This window comes from Nanorana parkeri, unplaced genomic scaffold (assembly GCF_000935625.1).
Source record: "Nanorana parkeri isolate BGI_ZX_2015 unplaced genomic scaffold, ASM93562v1 scaffold75, whole genome shotgun sequence".
Lineage (NCBI taxonomy): Eukaryota > Metazoa > Chordata > Amphibia > Anura > Dicroglossidae > Nanorana > Nanorana parkeri.
Genome location: NW_017306343.1, coordinates 909626 through 928540, shown reverse-complemented (window position 1 = coordinate 928540; position 18915 = coordinate 909626). Strand labels below are relative to the sequence as shown.

General features: G+C 42.6%; 1 protein-coding gene across 1 annotated transcript in view; it reads left to right on the top strand.

Annotated features, from left to right (window-relative positions):
• Window positions 1-18915, top strand: part of LOC108804841 (metabotropic glutamate receptor 8-like) — a 786696-nt gene that overhangs the window by 90953 nt on the left and 676828 nt on the right. The gene's annotated exons all lie outside the window — the stretch shown is intronic.

The following is an 18915-nucleotide window of genomic DNA, read 5'->3' as shown; positions in this document are numbered from 1 at the left end:
CACAGCTCCATCATGCTCAGTTCTAGCACAGCTCCATCATGCTCAGTTCTACCACAGCTCCATCATGCTCAGTTCTAGCACAGCTCCATCATGCTCAGTTCTAGCACAGCTCCATCATGCTCAGTTCTAGCACATCTCCATCATGCTCAGTTCTAGCACAGCTCCATCATGCTCAGTTACAGCACAACTAAGGTTAAGAAAAGAATAAAAGTCTATATTACATCATTATAGAGTTTTTTTTACTTGGTTCAGACCTACTCAGCTGTTATATATAACACAGATAGACTTTACTTTTACACACATGCGAATTGTCCACAAGACAATCAACCTACCTAGAATGTTTTAGTGTTGTATGTGTAAAACAGGAAAAAACAACTCAGAACATGCAAACTCCAAAACTCCATAATGATGTCAATAGTGGAAATATAAGGTGTAACGCCAGCCAAATCTTCGCAGGGAAGAAAAAGATACCCTGTCAGGCTTTTAGTGCTGGCCCCGGTGAGGAGATCGAGAGCAGAAAATGGCAATTGGGACATATACAGATAAAAAAGAATCAAAAGAAGGTTTTCTATCCTTCCCCCACTCTACTGAATTAGTGTTTATGTTGCTGTTGTGTCCCTATTGGAGACATTGTCTTTCACATTCTGTCTTGATGACAACACTGGAAAAATACGGTAATAAGAACCTGATTGAGCATCTAACCTTTCCCTACCTTATCCAAAACTAAAAAGAAAAGCTTTTGCTTAAAGTAAACTTCAACTGAAGAATATAGTCCTGCAAAGCCAGAGTGCCAACCACCTTGCTGCCCCATGATATATTGAAAAGAAGAGGCCACATACAGAAAAAAGTCAAACTTCTCCATATCGCTTCTCGGCCTTTTGGCTAAGATCAAGTGTAGTATCTGTTCTTATCAGTTGTCGGGAACTGAAAGTCCGCTGTCGCCTAGGAAGGGTGGATGGACGGACCGGTAGGTTCCTGGCGTAATTGGTAGGGAGCCGGATGAGGTTCCAGGCCCCGGAGTTTTCGACCCTAGTTAATGGGTGGGCTCCAGGGGAGGGATCTCTGAAGGTGAACTATCTCCTGATGGGAATGGATCCGAAACTTGATCGAGGCTAGAGGGTTCGGGGGCGGCAGAAGCCCGTGGTGTTGTGCCCCCTGGGGGTGGCGTCCCAGGGGTGCTCAGGAAGTCACTTGGGTGTGGGACCCCACATTGACTCACTGATCACTTGTTCACACACCACCTTGCATTTTCTGCACATCGCCTCTTGGACAGGCCTTATGGCTAGTCCGGGGCAATTTTTTTGCAATCGGCCCCTAAGGCCTGTCAGCGTGGTGCACTGGCACTTTATTATTTATGCACTCTATGCACGTTTACACGATTGGCTTTTTTTAAAAGCATTGACCCACAGATGCTGAAGGTGCAGGTTTCTTCGGGGCCTATTCCTGATGCTGGGAGGAGATTTTGTGCCTCCTACGGGGTTCTCTGTCTCCTCCCACCCAGGAGGGGGGTTTCTCTTCGGGAGATCCCCCCTGCCTAGTACTGTGTGGGACCTGTTTCGGCAGGTCCCCGACGGAAACGGTCCACCGGCCTTCGGGTTGGTGGGCCGACAGTCTCAATCCCTGTCAGGAGCCTTGCGCCCCGGGGGAACGGGAAAGTAGGTCCCTTCTTTGGAAGGACCTTGCACCCTTGTGCATGTTTTTGTGTGCTGTGATTTCACGGTTGCACTTTTTTTGTTCACAGGGGGAAGTTTGTTTTGATGCACGTCCACGGGCTTCGATAAAAAAAAAAGTGCGTGGGGTTACCCCAAAAGTCATTCCACGCCCTTCAGGTCTGATATGAATTTTAAGGGGGAACCCCACCCCCAAACAACAGGGGGGGAAACGTGGGGTCCCCCCTAAAATTCCTACCGGACCCTTGACCAGAGCACAGGCCATGCAGAGTAGGAAGCGGTGGGAACGAACGAGGCCCCCCCCCCTCGCTCTATACCAGGCCACGTGCCCTCAGCAAAAGAATCGCACATGTTTAAGCACACCAGCAGCTGTGCGGTTGAGCAAGGCTGTTGGTGTAAACGTACCCTTAGGCAGCATTTGTTTTAACTTCATAAAAAAATGGCAAATGTCACAGCCAGCTTTACTACCCCTCAAAAATTTTAGAGCCCCTTAAAACTTACTCATCTACGTGTTACAAGGTTTGGATCCAATTCATACAAATCGAAAGCAGAGCAAATTTTGGTTTCTCTACACAACTGCTCGTGACTAATATATTATCTAATTGGCACAGTTACTATTGCAGTTGTACATACAATGTGATTTTGTATACCTTTACGTACACTCTGTATTCTGACTGCAGTCTTTCTTTAACACACTTGCATTAATAGATTTATATACCAGCTTTCAGCATATGAAGAAAATGAGAAAAACAGAACTAGCACACACTGGCATCAAGTGGCGGCATAGATGGATCATAATTTCTGTCAAACTCTTTTTCTAGAGCACATTCCTAAGCCCTCTCCTAGGGGCATATATTAATGTTTGGCACACCCTGTATTGTTTCCCTGCAGTGACATAATTAAAAAATCTTGGAAGAAATTGGAAGATATAGTTTCAGCTCTAAGACTTTATTTTGCAGTATAAAATAAAAGTAGAATTCCCTGGGCTACTGTGAATTCAATGAGGTGCAGTTTATTTAGCAAATATTTACTCCAAGGGAAATGGAGCTTTGATGGCATAAAACACATAAAATTCTTATTTTCGGTATTCAGAGACACATAGAGCGCTTCCAAGGTTGTGGTAATTGCCTTCTAAAACATTAATAAATTACTTCAATACCGAGAGACATGGCAAAATAGCACCCTCCCACATCTACTGGATTTTTTATGATGCTTTCATTGTTTCCTGTCTAAACCAGAAATATTGGTAATATTTTTTGCATTTATGTTCCTGCAAGTAAGCAAAGCTTATAGATACGTAAAAGCCTTGCAATTCCAAGATGAGTTTATAGGTGAGATCTTCTTTTGTAGATTTTATAATGGCTGTGCGTTATAAAATAAAATTAGCTATACTGTTGGCTTCACAGAAATGTGTTCCGCTTTGTTGAAATGCAGAAGATGGCATGTGACACAATGAGTCTTGCCTATCTACTACCTAATCCTAAATTGATATTTCAATTTCAGAAACAGCATGCTGTACATTCCCTTTGACACACATGGTCAAATTGCATTCAGTGTGTGATGATGTGTGCAGGGATTATTTATGTTATTCCCCATGTATCATAACTCAAACCCAAGAAAGTTAACAAAAAGGTCTGCCATTGATAGATTATATATTTATTTTACAGAATTAGACTATTTTTCAACTCAGAAGCAGTGACAAAGATAAAGTAGAGTGACAGAGTTCAAAACGTTGTGAAAATGAAGTGAAATATGATTCAGATACTCTATATAAAATGCCTTCACAAGGGTCCATTTTGTTGTAAAAAGATCCAACTATAATAAGCATTTGTATCCATCTAATCCCTCTCATGTGCTTTGAAATTCACTGCTCTAGGCATGAGTAATAGACCTCTTATTGGTGATGCAGTATAACACTAGTGATGAAGAAGGACTGAATCATACAAATGGTTTAATTAAAAACCTCACAATGCTACTAAAAAAAATTTGTAATGTTTGTTTCATATTTTAACATAGAAATCTAAACATATAAAGCAGCCTATTAATTTCATTCTGACATAGACAGATAGACAGATACCAATTAAACTACCATTATGCTTTTGGATTGCAGCAGGAAACAAGGGACAAATTACAAACATACAGACAGTACCGTAGTGTGAATTGAACAGCCAGGAATCCAGCCTGTAAGAACGTCTAAGCCACTTTGGTCTTTCTTACCTGATGGTTCATTTACAAAATATATAACCTTTGTTGCATTGCCACTCTGAGGTTCTGATCCTGAATATGACTCCACACTGTAATATAATTATGTATTTTTTATGTCCACACAGTAACCAGAACTAAATAACATACCCGAAAAATATTTCTGTTTGAGGGTGTCTTACATACTTCAGAATGAGTACCTTAGCAGCCGTGGACCTCTGATCTTATAGGTTGATTGTAAACTAGTTGGGGGAAAAAACGAATCTGTTAGGACACTAAAAAAGATGAGTATAACAGAAGAGATAATTGCTTGTCATCCAGAAGATGTTGGACTTGTCAGATGCCCATACTTGGCTTCCCAAACTCGTTATTCTTTCATTGCTTTTTTTACTTTTCTTGTTGAACTTTAAACGCACATCAGGCAGAAGGTCGAAGGTTACTATTCCTTTTCACCAGAATACATCTTATTCTAGATTCAGCTAACATTTGGCTCATTACTTGTATTACAGAACAAGTCAGGCTTTTTTTTTTTTCTACTGCAATCAGTAACATCATTCTCATTACTTATATGTTTCTCTCCAGTAGTAAAATATATATTTTCTAGCTGTTAGCGAACTCGACCCATAAGTCTTACCTAATATAACGTAGGCTGAAAGCATTTAATTTGGTTAAAAGTTACTTTTTTGCTGATATTCTACAAATTAGGAAGCTCAAGTTTATTCAAACATTCAAAATAATTCATTTATTCAAAACAGGAATACCAGACTAAATGTTTTTTCTCAAAGTTTTATAAATAATTCAGTATTTAAATGTTAACACTAGGCTGGCCAGCTACTTTGCTGACCCAATGTGTGCAAAGATCATGCTTTATTTCATTTTTCCTTGTTCCAGACCCCATGAAGCCATGGTGAATTTAGTTCTGTCAGCTTTTGAAGGAAAATCCCTGTAGAGTTGCCTTTTTATTAAAAGAAAGGTATTGAAACACATTTCATAAGAGTTTATGGAGCGTCCTAAATCATCAGAGGAGGAAAACGATGTATAGTACATATACAAAAGCTTAACACTGCACAGCTTGATTGAATCAAACAAGATTCACTTGAACACTGTAGTTGCAATCTGATGTTTTATGTACAATAAAAGTTGAATTTATTTTATACAAAGCATTTTAATACATAGCAGTGGGTGCATAGAAAAAGGGAGTTTTTGTGTTAAAGTTAGGAAACATTGTTAGAAAATAGATATGTTTTGTTAAATAACATCTCAAATTAATATTGTTAAGAAACCGTCTCTCTAAATGGCCATAATTAAAAACACAGTTCCCTTGGCTGCATTCTAAGTCATCCTTTATCATCTGCATTATTTATGATCCAGGTTTAGAAGCATGATAACCTTTGTTGTTTGTCTTACCAAAGTTTTCAATGTAAACTTGTGGTGTATTATGACCTGAAAGAACCTCCATAGATGTATCCTAGAGGACAAACACTCTTAAAAAGGACACTGACAAATTATGCAAGGGCATATTAGTAGGGGAGATTTATCTAAAGTGTATGCAAGAATAACATATTTAGAGATACAGTTTTAGAACTTTTCACAACATAAAATAATGGCATAATTGTTTGAGAATTACTGCACACTATGACACTTATTTTTTTCAATACTAATGTGCTAGTTTATGAAATAGGTGTTTTTCCACTCAATATATTGTTTACATTAATGTCCATGACTAGCATCGCTAAAAGTAATTATGGCTTAGAAGTGGAAAAACCCATGAAATGACACAATGCAAAAACAACTGGGATGTATTTTTCTTTTTGTATTTATAATGTGATACTATGAACACTCAATTTTATAAATACAACCGTATTATTATGCAGATGCATTGTCAAGATAAAGCTTTATCTGTCACAATTTAGAAGGCAAGCTGCAAAATCGTGAAAATATATATGGTTGCTTGGATACAAAAAGAGTAAAAAGGAAAAAGTATTAAATGTAGGGTATACAGTGCCTATCAAAAGTATTCTCCTCCTTAAAAGTTTTTATATTTTTTTTATCATAAATCATTGAATCACAGTGAACAGAGTTTTTTTTACATTGTAGAATAGAAATACACACTTTGATGTCAAAGTGATAACAGATATCTGCAAAGTGATTTTAGTTAATTGAAAAACACAATAACTGGTGGATTAAAGCCCAAATACTGCTTGGGTATACACTAACATTTTGCTTCCCCAGTACAGGCAAAAAAAAGCAGCTCCAGATGCCATACTTACCTCTTTTCCTGGCTGCCACACCTCTTCCTGGTTGAATGATGCTCAGTATAATTCAAACAATTTCCTGTGAGCCCAGAGAGTCAATGCTCTGCCTCTAACCCTGAACTCACAGGAGAATATCGCAGAGAGCAAAAACACATAGGGGTCTATTCACAAAGCTGCCGAAGGATCTGGCCGTAGCTTCGGCCGATCCTTCGGCTAGCAGGAGAACCGGCTTCAGGAGAACCGAGGGGGTGCTGTACGGGCTATTCACAATAGCCCGTACAGCACCCCCTCGGTTCTCCTGAAGCCGGTTCTCCTGCTAGCCGAAGGATCGGCCGAAGCTTCGGCCGATCCTTCGGCTAGCAGGAGAACCGGCTTCAGGAGAACCGAGGGGGTGCTGTACGGGCTATTGTGAATAGCCCGTACAGCACCCCCTCGGTTCTCCTGAAGCCGGTTCTCCTGCTAGCCGAAGGATCGGCCGAAGCTTCGGCCGATCCTTCGGCTAGCAGGAGAACCGGCTTCAGGAGAACCGAGGGGGTGCTGTACGGGCTATTGTGAATAGCCCGTACAGCTCCCGATCACAGCCGAGCGGCTCAGTCGAGCCGATCGCATATGCCTCGGCTCGGCTGAGCCGTGCTGAAAGCCGAAGCTGGCCGAGCGGCCGGCCATTGGCCGGCCGACAGCCTGCTTCTGACAGCTGGGCGGAGCCAGCCGTGATCTTACGGCTGGCTCTGGCCACTTTCAGAGAGATCAGCGTCCCTGGTTGCTAACCAGGGACACTGATCTCCAAATAGCTGACTCTCCCTGGCACCCCGGGAGTCTCCTGCTCCCGGCCGCCAAGGAGAAAAACCCCGCTCTGTCTTTTTTCTTTATTCTGACACGGAGCGAAGTCAGAATAAAGAAAAAAGACAGAGCGGGGTTTTTCTCCTTGGCGGCCGGGAGCAGGAGACTCCCGGGGTGCCAGGGAGAGTCAGCTATTTGGAGATCAGTGTCCCTGGTTAGCAACCAGGGACGCTGATCTCTCTGAAAGTGGCCAGAGCCAGCCGTAAGATCACGGCTGGCTCCGCCCAGCTGTCAGAAGCAGGCTGTCGGCCGGCCAATGGCCGGCCGCTCGGCCAGCTTCGGCTTTCAGCACGGCTCAGCCGAGCCGAGGCATATGCGATCGGCTCGACTGAGCCGCTCGGCTGTGATCGGGAGCTGTACGGGCTATTGTGAATAGCCCGTACAGCACCCCCTCGGTTCTCCTGAAGCCGGTTCTCCTGCTAGCCGAAGGATCGGCCGAAGCTACGGCCAGATCCTTCGGCAGCTTTGTGAATAGACCCCATAATTATGTGGGACTGCTATCTGCAGCATATTGGATCTTCCCATCACCAGAGGAAGAAAAGAGCACTTGTGACATCATCTGACCTGTTCAAAGATCGCTGGAAAAAGGTAAGTATATAGATTTTTAAAAAAGGTTTCAGGGGTGCTCCAAGTGGTTTAGGGGTGGGCATTGGATTGAAGACCCAAGCCCGCATTTGGGTTTTAAATATCTATTCCCTTCTTGTCAGTATTTAGTTGATTCACCTTGTCAACAATTACAGCATTAAATAATAGTACTAGTAATAGTACTAGTGCCGCGCTTACCCTCAATATAAAAATATATGTTATAGAAGAACTATCCATAAAAGTGCATATACCACTAATCCATCTTGTATTAATTTGTGCAAAAAATCATGAAGACAAAATAAGTATCAACTTAAAAAAAAATATCCACTAAAACGTTTGGATTTAGTGGATATATTTTTTTAAGTTGATAATTATTTTGTCTTTATGATTTTTTGCACATATTCATTAGGGCTGGTAATGATTAAAATTTTTTAATCGATTAATTATAACGCACATACAGATCCAACGACATTGGCCTATACACATTCAGCACAGCAATGAAGTAATAAAATGAACTAGGATCACACTAATCCAGCACGTTATTATTCTGAGTTGCCACTCAACATTGCCGCCGCTTGAGTGGGTCAACTCAGAATAATAACGTGCTGGATTAGTGTGATCCTAGTTCATTTATTTACTTAATTGCTGTGCTGTATGTGTATAGGCCAATGCCTTGGCTGGCGCTCGTGCAGAAACTCACCGGCCCAAGTGGCTCCGTCGGCTAACGAGGGGGGAGGAGTCCGGTGACGTCGCTGGACTCCTCCCCCCTTCATTAGCCTACGGAGCCACTTGGGCCGGTGAGTTTGCCCAAGAAACTTTCTGCACGAGTGGGGGAATCGCTGACGGGACTACCGGAAGCCGGCGGAGAGGTGAGTGTTTTCATTAGCGATCAAAATAATTTGAATCAATCAAAAAGTTCAACGATTAATCGACAAATTAGGCCCCGTTCGCATATAGCAACATACCTTTGCAGCGGCCGGGATAGCGCGACTTTCGGGGCGACGTTCCAGCGACCATCCAGCGACGTAGCGCGACCTTCTCCGCCGGGCTCCATAGAAAAAAAGCAAAATCCGCCGAAAAAAGGGTCCGGTAGAAGCGACTTGCGACCGCGACGAGCGACGCGCGACATGGAGTTAAGACAGCTCCATTGAATAGCATTGGCCGCCGACTTCTCGCGATATCGCGCGGCAAAAATGCGCGATATCGCGGCGGAAATCGCGCGACAATTCGCTATATGTGAACGGGGCCTTAATCTTTAATTTACACAGCCCTAATATTAATACAAGATGGATTAAAGGTATATGCACTTTTATGGATATTTCTTGGTTTGTATGACATATTTTGATATTGACGCCCCTTCCCGCCCCTGAATGCAGGTGTTTTTTCATTGGTAGATCTCATTGAGCTCATCATTTGAAAGTAGATCTTCAGACGAAAAATTGTAGGTGCCTCTGATCTATAAGATCTGAATTTTGACTTGCTCATTCCAGAACATTAACATTGTTGTTTTTAAGTGATTCTTGTTTAATGCTTATGTAAGCTTTCCTGCAGACAGCATCAGGCTTTCCTCCAGCATTTACTTGTATATTGGTTTATTCAGTCTACATTCATGTGTCTGCCTACTGCACTCTACATTCTTCAGTAGTCTTCCTACTGCAGAGAAGCATCCCCTCAATATGCTGCCATTAACATTCTTCATGCTGGGCATGCTGCATTTATGATGAAGTGCACTGGCATTTATTCTAAATTTGTTCTCAGAACACCACAGAACATTCTTTCAGCTACCTCCCAGGTGCTTTCTATCAAACTGTAGGCAAGATGTAGTTTGTTTTTGCTTTTAACAGTCGCTTTCATTTTTCCACAGATCCATAACACTGCAACTGATGAAGCACTGTATGCATATTCTCTTCAATGCTGGATGTAGAGGCCTGTAGCTCCTTCAGAGTAGTCATAGGTATCTTGGTAGCCTTCCTCTAGTCTCTTTCTTGCACAGTCACTCACTTTGAGTAGAGGGTCTGCTCTTAATAGATTTACAGCTGTGTCATACTTTAATTTCTTAATGATTGAGTAACTGTGCTCCAAGGGATATTTAGTGACTTGAACATTTTCTTATATTCATCCCCTAACTTGTGCTTTTAACCACCTTTTCATGGAGTTGCAAACATTTATGGTATAGGTTATGCCATGATACTGACCCAGAAGTTGGACCTCCCAATATATATATATATATATTACAATCACTTGAAAACCTCTTCACTATATACAGATGATCTCCATGTAGCTCATTATGTGACTTTGAAAATAATTAGATTAATTAGTGATGATTAATACCTATACAATCAGTTATTTTGTGTGTTATTTATTCAAATTGATTTAAATTGCTTTGGATAAATCGATTAACTTTGACAGGAAAGACTCTAATTTGTTAAGTGATGAATCTTATTCTATGGCAAGAAAACATGAAAACTTCCAAGGGGGGGGTAAATACTTTTTAAAAGTGCTGTGGAAATTAAAGATTAATTTCTCGATTAATCGTTACACTTTTTGATCGATTAAAATTATTTTGATCACTAATGAAAACACTCACCTCTCCGCCGGTTTCCGGGAGTCCCGTCGGCGATCCGGTGACGTCACGGACATCAACATCGCCGGACTCCTCCCACTTCCCCAAGTGGCTCCGTCGGCTAACGAAGGGAAGGGGGGAGGAGTCCGGTGACCTCGATGTCCGTGACGGATAACGAAGGGAAGGGGGGAGGAGCCCGGTGACATTGATGTCCGTGACGTCACCGGACTCCTCCCCCCTTCGTTAGCCTACGGAGCCACTTGGGCCGGTGAGTTTGCCCAAGAAACTTTCTGCACGAGCGCCAGCCAAGGCATTGGCCTATACACATACAGCACAGCAATTAAGTGATTAAATGAACTAGGATCACACTAATCCAGCACGTTATTATTCTGAGTTGCCCCACTCAAGCGGCGACCATGTTGAGTGGGGCAACTCAGAAAAATAGCATGCTGGATTAGTGTGATCCTAGTTCATTTTATTACTTCATTGCTGTGCTGTATGTGTATAGGCCAATGTAGTTGGATCTGTATGTGCGTTATAATTAATCGAAAGGTAGATTCCTATTGGCTAGTTCACTTTGCAATAGCCAATAGCAAACTAGCTATTGCACCCGCCCTCTGCTGCTGTCAATCACTAGAAGGGGACCTGATGGAGAACTTCAGGTCCCCCTTTGCTGATTGGCAGCAGCAGAGGGCGGGTTCAATACCTAGTTTGCTATTGGCTATTGCAAAGTGAACTAGCCAATAGGAATCTAGCTATGCATTCCAATGGTGTTTTTTTTTCTGACTGACTGCGGCCCCGATGTCAGTAGGGCTGCAGCTAACGATTATTTTCATAATCGATTAGTTAGCCGATTATTAAGTTTGATTAATCGGATTTTAAAAAAAGGCTCCAGTGATGGACTACTAGTTTGTATTGAGATTGTAGTCCATCACGGGAGCAAGCTTGGAGCGGTGGAAGTAAAGAAAAGTGTGGTGTGCAATAATACATTATACAGCATCGCAATGCAGAATACCAGCAGCTTTAGAGGAATACAGCAAATCGCAGCAATAGTAATTATACTATAATGTACTATTGCTGGGATCTGATGTATTCCTCTATAGCTGGTGGTATTGGAGAGGGCGGGTATGATGGTGGAATGGGGTGCAGAGGACGGGTATGATGATGGAATGGAGTACAGGGAAGGAGAGGATGGGTGAATGGAGTGCAGGGATGCAGAGGACAGATGATGGTGGAATGGGGTGCAGAGGATGGGTATGATGGTGGAATGGGGTGCAGAGGATGGGTATGATGGTGGAATGGGGTGCAGAGGACAGGTATGTTGGTGAGTTGGGGTGCAGAGATGGAGAGAATGGGTATGATGGTGGGATGGGGTGCAGAGGACGGGCATGGTGATGGAATGGAGTGCAGGGATGGAGAGGATGGGTATGATGGTGGAATGGGGTGCAGAGGACAGGTTTGATGGTGGGTTGCGGTGCAGGGATGGAGAGGATGGGTATGATGGTGGAATAGGGTGCAGAAGATGGGTATGATGGTGGGTTGGGAGGCAGGGATGGAAAGGATGGGTATACTGGTTGGATGGGGTGCAGAGGATGGGTATGATGGTGGAATGGGGTGCAGAGGACGGGTATGATGATGGAATGGAGTGCAGGGATGGAGAGGATGGGTATGATGGTGGAATGGGGTGCAGAGGACGGGTATGATGGTGGGTTGGGGTGCAGGGATGGAGAGGATGGGTATGATGGCTGAATAGGGTGCATAGGATGGGTATGATGGTGGAATGGGGTGCAGAGGACAGGTATGATGGTGGATTGGGATGCACGGTGTCGGGTCCCAGGCTCCGGGGTGCTCGGGCACTTACTGTCTGAACATTCCCTCCATGTCTTCTGCTGAACGGTTCAGCCTGGATGCCAGTGATTTTAATCGACTAAATCGAATCGTTGTTGCAGCTCTAGATGTCAGGAAAAAAAAAGTGAAATAGCCAATAGGAATCTAGCTATGCATTCCTATGGTGTTTTTTTTTCTGACTGACGGCGGCATGCGGCCCCGATGTCGAAAAACCCCCCAAAAAAACAGAGCAGTAAGCAGAGCAGAGAGTAAACGTTTCCGGAAGAAAGTTTTTTGTTCTTTTCTATGACTTACGGCGGCCAGCGGCTCTGATGTCAGAAAAAAAAACAGAGCAGAGAAAGGTTTACTCTGCTCGATCGAGCAGAGTAAACCTTTCTGCTATGCGACCCCTGGCAAATCGTCATTCGACCCCCAGGTTGAGAACCGCTGATTTAAAATAATGTATGTCCTTGGATCTGCGAAGGCAGTAATCATCTTTCATTGTTTGCTAAGAAAAAAAAATTAGATTGGTTGAGTATTATTGCACTTTGCACATTAATAATGCTGCTTGTACAGCCTCACTAAATATACTTGTCTGTGTTTTATATATGCTCTGGATTTCTCTCCTGCTTTATTATGACTGTCTGAGAACACATAAAGACACTTTACAGATTACCCAAATGAACAAGAGCAAGAAGAGTGCAGACTGTACCATTCACTGTGCCACTTATAAAATATTCTATTTTTCTTTTAGGTGGTGGAAGTATTATGATTTACAGTATTGTAAATCATAACAATTCCCTTCTATGCCTATATGTGTAGTTTTGTTTGTTACATGTTTAATGGGCTAAAACCATTACCATGAAATCATTCGGCAAAGCATTTTCCTTCTTCATTAGGGGAAGAATATTGCTACTTTGACTTCAACTATGCCTCTTTATCCATCAACTTCAAAGGTAATATTTCCTCACTGAAAATAATGGCTTATTTCGGATCTGAGCTTTTAAAATAGTTGAGGTGTTTGAAAAGCATTTCTAATGACACATTGAGAATAGGATGAAGTATATCTAAAGAATTTGCTTGGCAGTATGTTATTATTTTAATAATATGAGAGTAATACTATGTCATGTTGGGCACAGCCTTTAATGAAAGATCAACTTTGAGTTACAGTGGTGCTAAATAACAATAACTTATACTACTACTACTACTACTACTACTACTACTACTACTACTACTAGGAAAGTTATTATTTATATTTTTTTAATAGAATTTATTGTAAAAGTTGTGTGCCATTTAAAATCCCTTTACAGAAACCCATACCATTTTTCTTGCTGTCCCATTTAACAGTACCAGTGCATAGAAGCTGATGTAAGCTCTTTATTATCCCTTCTCTCACACTGCAAGAGCAATTCTAGCAATTCCTAGATGCCATTAGTGAATCTAAGTAAAGATCTCTGAGTAAAGTTCCATTTTGCTTTAGCTTCCTTCATTCCTCTTTCCTTCATTGACTCTAATTATTCATTTTTTTTCTATTTACTGAATTGAGTTAATAGAAAAAATAGTTTGAGCCAATAGGTAAAAGTGGAATGATGACATTTTATGCAGGAAGCCTGTGTAAAACTCAAAGTTTTTTTTTCAAAAGACCTGAATTTCAGTTTGAGATTTCACAGACGTTCAGGGCCGCTATCAGGAGGTATGGCCGATACCCATGTAAGTGCCTGGGCCCCCACAGCCCACTGACAGCGGTGGAGGTGGAGGAGGCCGAGCCCCATCAGCGCCGGCCCGGCTGGTGCAAGATGCTGGGCCCCAGCAGCACTGGTCCTGCGACGGGAGAGGTCGGGCCCCAGCAGCGCTAGTTTGGCAGCAGGAGAGGCTGGGCCCCAGCAGAGGCAGGTAAAGAGCTGCATGTGCAGGGAAAGGGAGCCCGACCAGCCCACCTATGACCCTGCAGAGCCCACCATAGAGAGTCTCAGATGGACTGTGCAGGATCTATGGTGTTCTAAGATGGGCTGTGTGGGGTCTCAGGTTGGCTCTGCAGGATCTCAGATGGGCTCTTCGGGGCCTCAGGTGGGTCCAGAAACCAGTGCGTTACTAAGTGCAAAGCGTTACTAAGTCCTTAGTCCAGTGTGTTACTAAGTCCAGGTCCAGTGCATTATTAAGCCCTGAGTCCAGTGCATTACTAAGTCCTGAGTCCAGTGTGATACTAAGTCCAAAGTCCAGTGCTTTTCTAAGTTCAGAGTCCAGTGCATTACTAAGTCCAGAGTCCAGTACGTTATTAAGCCCTGAGTACAGTGCATTACTAAGTCCAGAGTCTAGTGCGTTACTACCGTACGTCCAGAGTCCAGTGTGTTACTAAGTCTAGAGTCCAGTACATTACTAAGTTCACGGACCAGTGCGTTAGTAAGTCCATAGTTTAGTGTGTTACTAAGTCCAGAGTCCAGTGCATTACTAAGTCCTTAGACCAGTGCATTACTAAGTCCAGTGCGTTATTAAGTCCTGAGTTCAGTGCGTTACTAAGTCCAGAGTCCAATTCATATACTGTTCTGCATTGCTCTATAATATATTGCTCGGATTTGTAGTCCCCCTGCAGCCAGTGCCATTCTGCATTAGAGTGTAAGCTCATCTCTACAGAAACTAATGTGACTGGCTCAATGTTCTCTGTACAGCCTTGTGGTAGCTATACATATGTATAATAATAGTGTGAGACTGTGGGGGGACCACAAGAACGAGCATGCCATTAGCAGGCGGGAGGGCCTAGCCATGTGGGCTGCATGGGGCACCATGATTTCTAGTGGTGGCCCTGCAGAAGTTATTCAGGGATTGCTAGAGGCTTGTGGCATCAGAGAGGCAGCAATAAAGAACTTAGGACAGGTACCGTTAGATAGATACAACCAGGAATGATCTAGTTTACTGTAAAGTTTAACTTAGGTGCAGTTACAATTATATTGAAACTCTCCCTAGCCCCAGTCCACCTGCCAGTCCTATACCTTTTTCTGACCTAGAGAGATTACCGCCATTGAGAATGCTTTAGGAGTCAGGCTCCTATGGAGTGTTTGTTCTATGGAGGAGAATGACATCTACAAAGAATTGATCAGAGAGTGCAAAAGCCATGCATGGGCCTGACTGAGGAAAGTTTTATAATGAGCTTTGCAGTCTGACTGGTGATAGCTCGCTGGAATGGGAAGGGGTGAGTTTAAGACAGTCAAGGGGGCTGGGGACACTTCAATATAAGTGTAAACAGGTGTAGTTAGTATTGAAGCTGGTAATTTTTCATTAAAGTCTATCTCCATGCAAATCTCTCCTCCTACCAATTTGCCCTCCAACCTCTTCCCACCCAATTAAAAAATGAATTACTTACCGAAGCTGGTTTTTACCAAACTCCTCTGTCTATGTCCTTTATTGGAACCACTTCCTGGGAGTGAGAAGCAGTGGCCCAATGGTGTAGTCTGTTCCCTACCAGTCACCTCTTTGGGACATCACCATGCTGTGCAGTCTTTTGGAGCCTGAGAGGACTTCACTGCTGGACAGCCAATAGGAAGTGTCCACATTAATCAGGCAGTGATGTACACAGCTAAAGAAGGACCCTCTTCTTTTGCAGTGAAGAAGAGAAAGATGACCCAGATTGTCATGTTAAAACAGATTTAGGTAAGTAAGGGTCTGTATCCATGGGATTTGAGCTTGTGTTGATGGCATCAGTTTAACACCAGTTTGCAATGCTTCCACGATTATTCAAAGTTCACTGACTTTTGTTCACTGCATTTTTCCTGACCTGCCTTTCACCTGCTTCAAGCTGCTTTTGCATAGACTTGTATGGGAATGAAAAACCTGTTTGTAGCAAGCAAGACCCTGCCATAGGCCCTAAAAATGGCTTTAAGCTTAGATTGTTTTTTGAAATGACATTTAGTTACATAGTTATATAGTTACATAGTATTTGAGGTTGAATAAAGACACAGGTCCATCAAGTCCAACCTTTGTGTATGTGTGTAATTGTGCATTTGTATATGTGTACACAAGTCCCCTTTCCGTCCTTGTTTTTAAGTCCTTGTTTGAAGGAGGTCAAGGGGTGGGGGGTTATTGTCTGTTCAGAATTTCTGGGTTTGTTGTATAGCTGATCCCCCCCTGGGCCTTTTGGTTTCTCACAGCAACCCCTATGTCACTACTGTGCACTGTACTGACATGGGGAATAATCTATTTAACACAAAATGGCAAAAACAAAAAACATTTCAAATGCTTGGGAAGCTAGTAATCCTTAATAATGGTACAGAATGTCAGGTTTTCTCAAGACCCCATGTATATTCCAGTTTAGCATATCCACTTTTAATGCCCTTAGCATCATAGGGCTTCTCTCAATGTCCCTAACACTACTGTCAGCTGTTTAAGGTGTTGAAAAAGCATTGAGCATGAGCTATTGTGAGTCTTAACTAAACATCAAGACAAATAAAAAGATACCTTGTCGCATTCCTTACTGGAAAAACCCAAAGTTGAATGAGGGGGGTGCTTGTACCTTGTCGCACTCCTTGCTGAAACCTCATTCAACTTTGTTTTTTTCCGGTAAGGAGTGCGACAAGGTACCTGCGAATGGCGCCGCCACACAGCATAAAGATAAATAAATGTCACCAGCACACAGCCAGTATTGCAGTCCAAAGAGTTTGTTTATTGGAACGTCATGCCACTAGCGCTTTCGGGGCCACGCAGGGTTTCCTTCATCAGGTTCAGCAGGCAGTCACAGAAGTGCAGAGAGTGGAAACTCTGCCTTCTTCTTCAGCTTTTAACAATATATCACACATCACCAGTGCACTAAAAAGTTCACACGGTGGGCCAAGAGCAATTGCTTGGTTTTTCCGCATAGATAAAATGGCCCTTGACCCGCACATGAAAAAGTCCCTCCATCTAATTTAATTGTAAAGTCACCAGTAGAAGCAACATTTATCTACTTGGGGGCCTCTCAGGGTTACATTTTTCAGGCAGACAGTCACTGTGTGGCCCTGAAACAATATACTTTGCTTCTGCTGATGACTTTACAATGAAGTCAAATTAAAAAAACTTTTTGGTCAGGGCCATTTTATCCATAAGGAAATTTGGGCAATTTTCCTGGGCTCACCAGTTTGATGGGGCCCACTATGATCTTACTCACCTGCTTGTCGATAACTGTGTTTGTTTTGATAAAAAATTGCCCCTCAATAAAAACTTATTATGTAAAAAAAAAAAAAGAAAAATATTGCATCTATTATCCCGTGCAAGCGCGCCTGCATTACTTATAGTTATCTATCTACAGACATTTCCAGTTTGTCTGTATCATCTGCAGTCTGCCTTCTGCCCACTACATGCTGGTGCTGCAGTACAGGTGAGGTCAGGCTGTCAAGAGCCAGAAGCAGAAGAAGGACTCCCTCAATTACCCCCTGCATACGTGCAGAAGGCCAGACCATTCTTCAATACATAAATTAGCGCAGCCTGAAGAGATGCAGGATATTCTGTGCAATATGCAGGTGTGTGTGTGGGCCAGCAGAAGAGGCTGCACTCTTTCTACTGTCAATAGAAAAGTACATGGAAACCTGAGCCACTACATTTAAAAAGATTTATGATCCACCTAGCAGCTTAGGAACTGTTGGGGCAGTGATGATAAACTGTAGTAACCTAAAAGTGTATAGAAATAAACACTGTAAATACTGTATTATGAATGTCTGTGTAAAAATGCTTATCAATGAATATTTAATTTTAAATCTAATAAGCAACACTTAAAGTTAAAATAAAAATGTACACTATACACTACATAATTAATAATCCCTAAGCTACAATGGATTCCGGAGCCTAGGTGCCTCCAGTGCCTAATGGAAGTTGTCCCTCTGGGACAAACTCCACAGATTACAAACCTCTTAAATGGACAAGACCAAATATTACCTTACTTTACATTACTTTTATTGCCACCTTAGCACAGCCCATTCGGTTATACTCCCCAGGGATTGACTAGACTAATAAATGTTCATAACTGATAATGCCAAGCCCTGTGGCACACACTCTCTATAAATGCAAAAACAAATCTGCATATTACTTACTAAAGTGGGGTCCCTACATTGGTATTGGTTTCAACTTCTAATACTTTATGTTTATTTGTATAGGCTTTGGCTTTTGATACTGCTTGTCTGTCTGCATTGGCTCTGCCTTCTGCTCCTGTCTGTTTTTATATGTTTCCTGTTGCTTCTGGTTTGTCCTACTACACAAACCCTTCTTTCCTTTAATGGATATGGTGAAGACCAGATGCCATCATGGTCCCTGCATTTCAGGTAGAGCCATTCGCCATCAGCTGGCAACAGGTTATACTACAGTTTGTTCCAAACCGTGTATCTGCTTTCCTGTGCTTAGATCACTATGCTTAGTGATCTGCCATGGATTATTTTTATCTTATTATGCTCCCTTTTCCCCAAGAGTTTCCAAAACCTGTGAATATTGGCAGCAGTTCTCTACTGCCCCTGATACAGTTTGTGCTTGTTGTGACTAATTAGGGAGCCATCAATTTGGAGCTGGGTCCTGGAAGGATGCTATATTTCCCCTCTGTTTGGGCTGGGGAGGAAATTCAGGCTTATTTCTGACCATGCTCCTTTAACATGGATGCGGCATAGTAAGGGGACAAATACCAGGGTTACCCGCTGGTTCCTGGCACTCCAAGAAGTTAGATTTGCAGTGGAGGACAGGCCCAAGAGGCTTCATCAAAATGCAGATTGTCTCTCCCGAGACCATTGTCTTAGCTCCACTGTTGCCTCCACCACCTCAGCGTTGGGGCAGGGGTTATGTACATTCAAAAGTCCATATATCCCATCGCACTTCTGAGAATGCCCAATATAACAGGGCGGGTGCAGCAGCAACAACGGATGTGTCCATCAAAACGTACAAAAAAATAATAAAGTCACCGGCACTCCAAATTATCAAGTCAATAAGTTTATTGACCCAAGTGATAACCCCTCTAGAAAGCTTTTCG